The sequence below is a fragment of the Schistocerca gregaria genome, chromosome 2, assembly GCF_023897955.1.
Source record: "Schistocerca gregaria isolate iqSchGreg1 chromosome 2, iqSchGreg1.2, whole genome shotgun sequence".
NCBI classification, from domain to species: Eukaryota; Metazoa; Arthropoda; class Insecta; order Orthoptera; family Acrididae; genus Schistocerca; species Schistocerca gregaria.
Window position 1 is genome coordinate 923,650,961 of NC_064921.1, and position 13,003 is coordinate 923,663,963.

The 13,003-nt window shown below is 40.8% G+C and overlaps 1 protein-coding gene across 1 annotated transcript in view; it reads right to left on the reverse strand.

The window, feature by feature from the left end:
• The window catches only part of LOC126336056 (glutamate receptor ionotropic, kainate glr-3-like), a 123,514-nt gene that overhangs the window by 35,481 nt on the left and 75,030 nt on the right, over positions 1-13,003 (reverse strand). The window lies entirely within an intron of this gene.

Here is a 13,003-nt window from a genome sequence, read left to right on the forward strand (position 1 = left end):
TCACATTATACATAAATAACCTTGTGGATGATATCGGAAGTTTACTGAGGCTCTTTGCGGATGATGCTGTGGTATATCGAGAGATTGTAACAATGGAAATGCAGGAGGATCTGCAGCGAATTGACGCATAGTGCACGGAATGGCAATTGAATCTCAATGTAGACAAGTGTAATGTGCTGCGAATACATAGAAAGAAAGATCCCCTATCATTTAGCAACAATATAGCAGGTCAGCAAATGGAAGCAGTTAATTCCATAAATTATCTGGGAGTACGCATTAGGAGTGATTTAAAATGGAATGATGATATAATTTTGATCGTTAGTATAGCAGATGCCAGACTGAGATTAATTGGAAGAATCCTAAGGAAATGCAATCTGAAAACAAAGGAAGTAGGTAACAGTACGCTTGTTCGCCCACTGCTTGAACACTGTTCAGCAGTGTGGGATTCGTACCAGATAGGCTTGATAGAAGAAATAGAGAAGATCCAACGGAGAACAGCGCGCTTCGTTACAGGATCATTTAGAAATCGCTAAAGCGTTACGGAGATGATAGATAAACTCCATTGGGAGACTCTACAGGAGAGACGCTCAGTAGCTCGGTACGGGCTTTCGTTGAAGTTTCGAGAACATACCTTCACTGAGGAGTCTAGCAGTATATTGCTCCCTCCTACGTATATCTCGCGAAGAGACCATGAGGATAAAATCAGAGAGATTAGAGTCCACACAGAGGCATACCGACAATTCTTCTTTCCACCTTTCCACGAACAATACGAGACTGGAATAGAAGGGAGAACCGACAGAGGTACTCAAGTTACCCTCCGCCACACACCGTCAGGTGGCTTGCGGGGTATGAATGTAGATATAGTTTAACCCAGATTAGAATGGATGTAAATGGAGGAGAGTTTTTGTTTTGATCAGAGTTTGAAATACGTTTGCCTGTGTATAGCGAACCCAGACAGGGAGGTACTAGTGCGTAAATGAACACAGAACCTTTTCCCTGACTACATTAACTCCACGAGTGTCATTTAATGACGCATTTCGCAACAAATTAACTGACAATCACTCAAGAACCTAGCTTTCGGTGGGGAAATAAAGCAATGGAGTTAGTTTTAACAAAACCGTAAGACAAGCATTGAAAGTCTGTTTGATACTCTGATACTGGAATCAGACTACACTCCATTCAGGTCGAAAATTATCTCACTCTAGCAAAAATCAAGATCATTAGCACGAGATCCCCAAAACAGCTGTAGAAACAAGATTTTGAAATGATATCCCTTGCATTTGACTCCTCAATTCATCTTAATTTTTTTAATGATTCCTTACCGCCTACAACTGTCATTTATTATTTATTTTCTGTTCTGTCATAGGCTACAATTTCAGCCATCATCTGCTTTCAAACAACATGTTAAAAAAGAAATAAAATTACTTGTAAATGAACTAAGACTAAATCTGAATGAGAAAAAATAAAATTAATTTAGTCCGAAGTAGAACGCAAGAAAAAGGTACAGCTTCCTGTCGACTAGGAGTTCATTAGAAACGGGCCACAAGCACGGAATGCAAAAGTGTGGGGTGCGACGTCTGCAGTTCCCTTTCAGATAGCCGTACTGGATTCATCTTAAGCCATGTAGGAAAACTATCGGAGAAACTAAATCTGGACGGAAGGGAGATATCAAGCACCGTCCTATCAAATATGTCCAGTTTCCCGCCGTTGCGCATCGTCACGCAGTAGTATTAATTTGTAGAGGAAGACTATTTGATACAAGACTATATGATACAAGACACAAGGAACGAAACTGCAACGCGCATAACGTCATGTATGAGACCAACTTTCATGCGCATATCTTCTCTTTAGCAGCTAGGTAAAGTTTACATGTTTCGGTCGTTAGCATCTTCTTGTGCTGTACATCTTCCATAAGCATGATCTCATTCTCCCTCCCCTTTTCCCAATCGCTCTACCTCCCTCCCTCCTTATCTCTCTCTCTCTCTAAAAAGAAACACCACCCACAGAAATATATCTGTACATACAAATAAAACCGGTGACCAGATCACATAATTCTGAACTATTGGCAATACACTTAGTGGCGAGAAGTGTTTTGCCCGTTTGTGTATTGAAACCACAGTTTCTTATAGTGCTGAAAGTAGAAAATCTTCAGAAAGAAGACAGTAAATACACGTGCTGTGCACATTAAACACGTACTATAAGGTAAAAAGCCTCTTTTCAGTCAGAAACCGCAAGAACCATTCATAATTTAAAATTACTATGTAGTTATATAAGAATGAAAATCTCTACGTGTAAATTTAAATGATTACATTGCTCAGGTCATCGAGATGAATGGTCTTATGAGTAGAAAAAACGAATGTGAGAAAAAAAGAATACAACTCATTCAACTGCACACGAACGTAATCTCAAAATCATTAGGATAATATAACCAGCAACTGTGGATCAATGGCACAACACTGTCATGCTACAAATTAAATTCATTTTCATTTCCGTTGTGGTATAGTGAGTCTTATATATGAAGTAACTGATTAACATAGATGTGCTTTTCATGGATTACAGACAGATATTTGTTTCGAGCATCCAAATTTATATCTTCTTTTTCATTATGTAGATAAATGATCAAATGTAAGATGATCAAATATAAGACTGCAGCCTGGCGAGAAGTGAAAACGACTGTAATTCTCAAAATATATGCTTGACGATAGTTTGGTATGTTGATGGTTCTTGGATCTATTGGCGCTCTTGTTCCAATCCTCCTGTGGTAAAGAGAAACGAGCGTGATTTACGATACACCTTCAGTTTTTGCAACAGTTACATAATAAACTGTCTAACGGTTTAGATCACTTTGAGGCAATATTTGGCTAAATTTCTCAGCGTGGACTATACAGTAATATATCGTGAAATATACAAAATACAGAAAAAAGTTGTAATCTCCCCCTAACTTATCGACCTTAATGACAGTGAAAAATTAAACCGCGTGTACCTAATGGAAATTTGGGAAAAGCAATCGTCACCGAATTTAATCTGTCGGTAAAGAGGGAGGAAAGGGTTACATCTAAATGAAAGGAAAAATGCAAATGAAACTGGTGGAAATTAATTTTGAAAAGGGGTAAAGTTAATAAAGAAAGGAAATGTGCGGCCGTTACGTTAACAATTAACTAGCGGTAATTAGATATTTGAGATTTGGGGGAAATTACGGTCGCCTGTCCTATGGACAATTACTATAATAACTGAAAAATAAAGATTAATACATATGTAATTAGCACTAGAAGCGTGGCAACTGAAAGTTGACACGTGTAGCGTGAAAACTGAAAGTTTGTCAGAAGTAATAAATTTCACTACACTCTGACTTAATTTAGCAAAAGAAATAATAAAACCGGAAACTTGAAAGTTAATGTAGTGACTGAAATTAATAGTATCTTTGTTTCTGAAGCACATCGAAATTCAGTCAAATACGGTTAGTCTTGGGCTACCTCAACAATCATTTCAAAAGCTACTTGAATCTACGGAATTTAAAAATAAGAGATTTAACATTGAACTTGAATTAAATGATTCTGAACAATTGATAATAGCAAAATTTCCGGAAAAGGAAGGGACCCTGCTTGGTAATGCAATTGGGACAATGAGCAACAAAGGTTCATGCTACGTTGCTGTAATTTATAGAGAAAAATTTAACAGTTGGGAAAGCTGAGGTCTGCCATAGAGTTCTAAAACTTTACGTGCTACCAGTCTTCCTTGTTGGTTGATTGAAGGTTTGAAGCCGTCGATCGATGAGGTGGCGACAGTCACTCATTGTCGGCCGTCGCTGGTGCAGAAGCTGAATGTTGGCGCGCCTTCTTCTCGACACGGTCACCAGGCGAAAAGGGCTCTTGATGTGCGCAAGCTAATGCTTCCCGTCCGCGACACCATGTCAGAAACTATTATAGCAAGTCGAGCGCAATTACATGCTGCCAAACCCCGAAAGCGCGGCAACTCGCGGAAGCGTCACACAACACACCTGCTCCACTGCACTATTCCAGCCAGACTCTCTTTTGCCCGCGCTCCACGCGACAGAGTTAACACTACCAAAGATCCTAAAGACTTTGGTTCTCCACACGACCTATCGATGTATTCGTTCGATAGCATAGTTTTCCCTAGGCAAGACCCAGCGTATAATTACAAATAATATTTACAAAACAAACCAATTATACATCGACATATATATATATATATATATATATATATATATATATATATATATAAACAATTTAAAACAATTACAATATATAAAGACACAGAAATGTTATATCCTGAGGTAACAAAATAAGGAAAAAATTTGAAGTGCATTAGTAGGAAATAGGAGGATATGCATTTCCGGCGTTACAACGTGATTACAGAAGGAGCAAACGATTTACCGTGCAATGTAAGAAAAAATTATATCAAAGTTTTTATTTTGTGAACTTCAGTGTGGTACTAAAAGTAGTCACTGGTAACACAAAGAAAATTGAATATCCACATATGAACATCCTCGATTTCACTATCCCTTTTTGTTTTCTTAATCAGCTTCAGAAATTCACAGGGCTACTGTGTTGATAATGTTATAGTATTGTAGTTCTTTGTCTGTTAACTCTCTTTTATTTTGTGCTGCATTGTAACTCTCTATTTTACTGGTTTGGTAAAGTTATTAGCCTTCATACTTTCATTTAGACACTTCATTATCCTCGAGACTTGAAGACTATTTCTTCGACACTTCTTTCTTTCGAAGTTAAGTAACAAGAAGGATGAAAAGAAGATAATGACAGTTTAGCTGCTGAAGCAATACGAAACAAGATTTTGTGGGTGAATTTTGAACCACACGGTAATTCTTACGTAAGAAGTAACAAAGAACATCTTCTTCCTCAAATCCTGATATCTACTATAATTGGTAAACCAACTGAAGCACTTGGTTTAGAAATATCATGAGTGCTAGAAAATGTTTTTCGTCTTTACTCTGGACAGAACAGTGTAACTCAAAATAAAATTTCGTTATTTGTTAAATTAGAGTTGTTTTCATTCACGCATGCCGTAGAATGTAATTTTGAGTCTCTTACTGGTTCCACACGTTGCGCTGGTTCCACACGTTGTTCTGTACACATTTCAAGACATACCATAATTTTCACAGTCAGCGAAGAGGTTGACGTTACTCCGTCATATCCAGCACTGGTGTTCACGGTATGTGGAGTACTCACACGCCTTGGTGAGCATCGACTGCGACAGGGATTCAAGAGAATTGTCCATAAATAATAGGACCAGCATATTCTTATGTTCAGCATGAGGTACTGCTGACAAAGCAAGTTGCTTTCAGTGAATTATTCTAGTCGTTGAATAACAACAATAGCTTGGAACCGGAATTGCAATTTTTGACTGAACAATGCCTTACGGCTATATGGATAAAGTTAAAGGATACCAAACAAAGTTCTGCTAAAGGCGCGGAAAACAAAGTGCTCTTCCCAGGCTGTAAGGCAACGTATATACTGATAAACCAGAATATTATGACCACCTAGCTAATAGCCGTTACTTTCACCTTTGAAATAGATAACAGCGGTGATGCATCGTGGCATGGAAGCAATGAGGCCTTGGTAGGTCGATGCAGGAAGTCGGCACCACATCTGCAGACACAAGTCACCTAGTTCCTGTAAAGTGCGGAGAGCGGGAAGAGGACATCTGACGCCACGTTCGATTACATCACAGATGTGTTCGATCGGGTTCAGATCTGGCGAAATCGTCAATTCGAACTCACTACTGTATTCCTGCCCCGGGAGTAGATAAGATTCCATTAAAACTGACAGCCTTGGGAGAGCCAGTCCTGACAAAACTCTAACATCTGGTGAGCAAGATGTATGAGACAAGCGAAATTCCCTCCGACTTCGAGAAGACTATAATAATTCCAATCCCAAAGAAAGCAGGTGTTGACATGTGAAAACTACAGAACTATCAGTTTGATAAGTGACAGCAGCAAAATACTAACGCGAATTCTTTATAGACGAATGGAAAAACTGGTAGAAGCCGACCTCGGGGAAGATCAGTTTGGATTCCGTAGACATACTGGAACACGTGAGGCAATACTGACCCTACGACTTATCTTAGAAGAAAGATTAAGGACAGGCAGACCTACGTTTGTAGCATTTGTAGAGTTACAGAAAGCTTTTGACAATGTTGACTGGAATACTCTCTTTCAAATTCTGATGGTGGCAGGGGTAAAATACCGGGAGCGAAAGGCTATTTACAATTTGTACAAAAACCAGATGGCAGTTATAAGAGTCGAGGGACATGAAAGGGAAGCAGTGGTTGGGAAGGGAGTGAGACAGGATTGTAGCCACTCCCCGATGTTATTCAATATGTACTGTATATTGAGCAAGCAGTGAAGGAAACGAAAGAAAACTTCGGAGTAGGTATTAAAATCCATGGAGAAGAAATAAGCCCGCATCTCGTGGTCGTGCGGTAGCGTTCTCGCTTCCCGTGCCCAGGTTCCCGGGTTCGATTCCCGGCGGGGTCAGGGATTTTCTTTGCCTCGTGATGACTGGGTGTTGTGTGTTGTCCTTAGGTTAGTTAGGTTTAAGTAGTTCTAAGTTCTAGGGGAGTGATGACCTTAGTACATCACACACACCCATGACCGAGGCAGGGTTCTAACCTGCGATAGTAGCGGTCGCGCGGTTCCAGACTGTAGCGCCTAGAACCGCTCGGCTATATCGGCCGGCTTACATAACTACCGAGGAGGTATTGAACAGAATTGGGGAGAAGAGGAGTTTGTGGCACAAGTTGACTAGAAGAAGGGATCGGTTGGTAGGACATGTTCTGAGGCATCGAGGGATCACCAATTTAGTATTGGAGGGCAGCGTGGAGGGTAAAAATCGTAGACGGAGACCAAGAGATGAACACACTAAGCAGATTCAGAAGGATGTATGCTGCAGTAGGTACTGGGCGATGAAGAAACTTTCACAGGATAGAGTAGCATGGAGAGCTGCATCAAACCAGTCTCAGAACTGAAGACCACAACAACAACAACAACAACTGTATTCCTCGAAGCGCTCCGTTACTCTCCTGGCCTTGTGACATGGCACATTTTCTAGTTGAAATATGTCACAGTCACATGGTCTGCACGACTGTCTTTGGCATCATAGTGCCTTGCACATGCTCTACAGGACCCACGGATACCCACGTGAATGTTCCCAAGGCATAAAGGAGCCGCCTCCATCTTGTCTCCGTCCGGCACTGCACGTGTCAAGGGGCTGTTCCCCCGGAACATGACGGATTCACGTACTCCCAGGGATGATGAAGATGTTACCGGGATTCGTCAGACTATGCAAGACACTGCAACTGCGCCAAGATCCAGCACCTATGGCCACGTGCCCATTTCAGTCGTAGTCGCCGATGTCGTAGTGTTATGATTGGCACATGGATGGATCGTCGGCTACGTAGAACGATAGTTAGGAGCGTTCGGTGCAGTGTGTGTTGAGACACACTTGTACTCTGCCCAGCATTACAGTCTGACGTTATTACTGCCAATGTTGGCCGCCTCTCCCGTTTTAACAGTCTGCCTAGCCCACGACATTCGACATCTGTAATGAGTGCTGTCTCATCAACCCCACGATGTCCGCACCTGGCCTCATTGTCAGCACGTGGGCGTACCTTGCTTTCACCGTGTGCTGAAGGCACTCATCACAGCAGTCCTCAAGCACCTGTTAAGTCGCGTAGTTTCCGAAATGCTCTTGCCGAGCCTTCGATCCATCGCAATCTGTTCGTGGTCAAGCTCAGATGGACTGCGCGCCTTCCCCATTCCGTATTCTAGACACGGACAGAACGGTCACTGGTACTACATGCACTTTGAATGTATCTGACTAGCAGTCATGCCTAGCCACGTGACGCTGCTATCGTCTGGACGGGTGCATGTCAGTAGTAGGTCGGTGGGCATAATGTTCTGGCTGATGATGTCCAGGGCAACAGATCTGTGAGGTGAGATTCTCAGGAGAAATGATAAGCAACCTAAATTTTTTACTCGATGTTAGAGGGTACTTTTGAAGCCTTCAACGACCCGGCCTCATGCTTTCCACATTGCGAAGTTTATAAACTGTGTTGTGATCGTGGTACACAGAGCTGTACAAAGGGGATGATGGAAGAGGAATAAAGAGCATGACCAGCTGGAGTGGCCGAGCGGTTCTAAGCGCTACAGTCTGGAGCCGTGTGACCGCTACGGTCGCACGTTCGAATCCTACCTCAGGCATGGATGTGCGTGATGTCCTTAGGTAAGTTAGGTTTAAATAGTTCTAAGTTCTAGGGGACTGATGACCTCAGAAGTTGAGTCCCACATCGCTCAGACGTATTTTTTATAAAGAGCATGAACAACAGAAGCATGAAAAAAGTGCGAAAGCTGTAAAGTGGAGCACCAGAATAGTAACCAGGAAATTTATATTGACAATACATGTGTGCTAACCTAAGTGCCTAGTATTTACAAAAGGAAATTCGGGGAATGCTTGAGTTCTATCGGAAGGTGTCACATTTCAACCGAAATGGGCCTACTTATGTCAAATTTGAAGGCTCCTGAAAATAGAGGAACTCACTAAATTGCTGTAGATATGGAGAAATTGTAACATTCCTATCAATTGCCGGTAAAGCAACCTATCAGCATGCTTAAAGTTTTTTTAGTATGACGTGTTTGGTTAACATTCCTCTTTCTTGCACTTTCTAACCAATGTCGACGGCTTAAAATGTGAGCCAGTGCAGTTTCCCTAGTAACTAAGGAGAATTTATATTTTTCTAGTCGCTGTACTCATTACTTAAAAATAAATGCATATGGAAGGTTTCGATAGCAAGCTGTCGTCTTCAGGTATTCACCATTAATTATAACTGATAGGACTTAATATTCTGGTTTGTAGGGACTGGGAGTATTCAGTATACTCAGGAAATTTTTCGCAGCCTCCTCGAAGGGAAACCTTATATATACGTATGGCATATGTCGTTCTATTCTTTTTTCTTATTTTAAAAAAAGAAAGCTACCCATACGAAAACTGTTTCTTACCACAAAATAAAATACGTCGTAAGATAGAAGAAAGCCAACTACCAGAAGAAAAACTAGTTACCGAAAACATAGATCAGCTGCTATCCACAAGAGCGGTTTCAATTTGTTTTTGCTAGCAACTTATATTAGCACGAGCTGAATATATTCTATTTCCCTAAATTTTTCACTTTAGAGATACTGCGGTTCTGTAATTAAGAGGAATACTATAAATGCAGAGGTGAAAAGTCATCAAGAATATAGTTTCCTACTAAAGACAGAGAGGAACAGAGTGTTACAGATTACACAATATGTAAGGTGTGAGGCAAATCCAGCATCCTCCATGAAAACCCTGACATGATAAGCAAATCCAGTAGTATGTCACATAGCTCCGAATAAATCGTGACATTAAATCAACCAAAGTAGTACCAGTAACGAGTGAGCAAATGGAATAGCACAGACTATCACAAGAATGCCTAAATGCATGTCATACCTTCCCACCGTGAGACAGAAGCAGTTCCTAGGGGAGAAACTAGAACAAAAGCCGAGAGCAGAACCGTGTTAAGCGAGAAGGCCCTACGATAAGGGACGGATGAACACCCACGTCACCAGCTAACCGCTAGGACCACGCTGGAAGGCCCTACGATAAGGGACGGACGGACATCCACGAAGCTAGCAAACCGCTAGGACCACACTACCCGCAAGTTTTAGCGTGAGACTTTTTTGTGTCTCTGTTACGTCCAGACCACCCCCCAGCCCCTGTTAAAAGATAGAGTCCTCCAGAAGAACAGTATATATCTTACCCTAACGCTAAGAGGACCACAACAGCTGCAAGTTTTAGAGTGAGACTTTTTCGCATCTCTGTTATGTTGCAAACTTTAAAAACATAGCCCCACCACGACAAGTATAACGTTTCTCAATGGATAGACAGAATTTTTGTAGGCGGAGCTTAAGGTTAACATTGAGACCCTGATTGGTCAGATGAAAACACAGCTAGTAATTTTTTTTTTAAACCAACTTCGGTAAATTGTAGTAAGGAGAAGTTACTTCTGAGACGGCGAGGTGAGCTGAGCTGTGCTGCCCGTCGTCCCCTGACGAACACCGACAAGGTAATGAATGCACGCGATGCCGCATAACATCGCATAAAGCTTCACTCAGAACTGCAGAAGTCTGATCTGTTACACCCCCTTTCTGCGTAATACTAGTGTCGATCGTCAATTAAAGCTCATGGTGTTCACAATTGGCACTTGAAGTAAAAATCTGAAACGCGATGATTTTTCTGTTTTATATTCAGGACAATATTATGGAAATTGAAGAGGATGTAGATGAGGATGAAATGGGAGATACGATGCTGCGTGAAGAATTTGATAGAGCACTGAAAGACCTGAGTCAAAACAAGGCCCCTGAAGTAGACAACATTCCATTGGAACAACTGACAGCCTTGCGAGAGCCAGTCCTGGCAAAACTCTACCGTACTGGTGAGAAAAATGTATGAAACAGGAGAAATACCCTCAGACCTCCAGAAGAACATAATAATTCCAATCCGAAAGAAAGCAGGTGTTGACAGATGTGAAAATTACCGAACAATCAGTTTAATAAGCCACAGCTGCAAAATACTAACACGAATTCTTTACAGACGAATGGAAAAACTAGTAGAAGCCGACCTTGGGGAAGCTCAGTTTGGATTCCGTAGAAATACTGGAACACGTGAGGCAATACTGACCTTACGACTTATCTTAGAAGAAAGATTAAGGAAAGGCAAACCTACGTTTCTACCATTTGTAGACTTAGAGAAAGCGTTTGACAAAGTTGACTGGAATACTCTCTTTCAAATTCCAAAGGTGGCAGGGGTAAAATACATGGAGCGAAAGGCAATTTACAATTTGTACAGAATCCAGATGGCAGTTATATGAGTCGAAGGGCATGAAAAGGAGGCAGTGGTTAGTAAGGGAGTGAGACAGGGTTGTAGCCTATCCCCGATGTCATTCAATCTGTATATTGAGCAAGCAGTAAAGGAAACAAAAGAAAATTTTGGAGTAGGTATTAAAGTCCATGGAGAAGAAATAGAAACTTTGCTGTTCGACGATGACATTGTAATTCTGTCAGAGACAGCAAAGGACCTGGAAGAACAGCTGAACGAATAGATATAAGATGACCATCAACAAAAGCAAAACGAGGATAATAGAATGTAGTCAAATTAAGTCGGATGATGCTGAGGGAAACACATTAGGAAATGAGACACTTAAAGTAGTAAAGGAGCAAAATAACTTATGATGGTCGAAGAAGAGAGGATATAAAATATAGACTGGCAGTGGCAAGGAAAGCGTTACTAAAGAAGAGAAATTTGTTAACATCGAGTATTGATTTAATTGTGAGGAAGTCATTTCTGAAAGTATTTGTATGGAGTGTAGCCATGTATGGAAGTGAAACATGGACGATAAATAGTTTGGACAAGAAGAGAATAGAAGCTTTCGAAATGTGGTGCTACAGAAGAATGCTGAAGATCAGGTGGGTAGATCACATAACTAATGAGGAAGTATTGAATAGGACTGGGGAGAAGAGAAGTTTGTGGCACAACTTGACCAGAAGAAGGGATCGGTTGGTAGGACATGTTCTGAGGCATCAAGGGATCACCAATTTAGTATTGGAGGGCAGCGTGGAAGGTAAAAATCGTAGAGGGAGACCAAGAGATGAATACACTAAGCAGATTCAGAAGGATGTAGGTTGCAGTAGGTACTGGGAGATGAAGAAGCTTGCACAGGATAGAGTAGCATGGAGAGCTGCAACAAAACAGTCTCAGGACTGAAGACCACAACAACAATTATTGAGAAGCCACATCAGCCACTGTAATTTAAGACAAGTTAGATAAGTAATTAAAGATAATTGAGGGTCACTGTAGACGATTTTGATAGTTTTCTCTCTTGTGAAAATTAATTGACACCTAGATTATATATGTGATATGGCATAGGTCATCCTTCGATCAATTGTAGAACTTGGAAAGCCATTCAGGGAATATTCGTTCACATTTTTCTTGAACGCAGTTGGTTTTTAACATCCTGTATTAAAACATCTCCTTTTATCAATAGTGCAATTTATAAACAATGTTTTGTGAGTAGAATGAAATTTCCAACGGTAAAATTAACTGCTTTTTCGACGCACTTTTACCAGCTAACTAAAAATAGGAAAGCCTAGAACCCCTTCCACTAAATTTAGTTAGTATTAAGGTTCTTTTACAGGGAGTGCAGTGGAGCTGTCGCTGAAATCATTAAGTATTTTGTTATATCATCGCTAGTCTCACTGAATTCTTCTGAATTCTACATGTCATGTGTGGTCTGGCGTCTCCTTACCAGCAACAGGTCCCAGGTTCAAACTAGTCAGTTCCCTAAAAAACACGCTCTGAGCGTCGTTGCGCGAAAGTAGCAGGGAGACACGATATAGAACAAACAAACACCACGGAGATTGTTAGAAATATTCACTTAGTACATACAAGCAGTGTCTGAATCACACAGTCTCAATAACTCTTTTCGGGCAACGTTTCCATAAGCTATATCTTCGGTCAAAGAGTATGCCAGAACCAGCATTACCCTCCGATTTTATTTCAAATTGTGTATCCTCCTGTTTACTCCCAGGTACTCAACTACTTGGCTGAAACTAAACTCTGCGATGGGTCAGATCTAAAACTGTTCCCTGTATCCCTTGGAATACAGAATGCAAAATAATACAATTTCTATGTGACATCCTTTGGAACATCAGTTAACCTAATTTAGAAATACTGATGTATGTTGTACAACTGCGCCTAACCATTGAACTAAAAACATCAAGATAGCGAAATATTGAGATTTTAATTCATTAAATTTCTTTTATTGGGAGTGAATGAAAAGTTAAAACAAACAGAAAACAAAGTTTTAAATGAAATTAAATTTATGGCGGTGCTATGAACTCAAGCCATATGAACTCATGCCACTGTCACAAATAAAAACAATTTTATCTGTT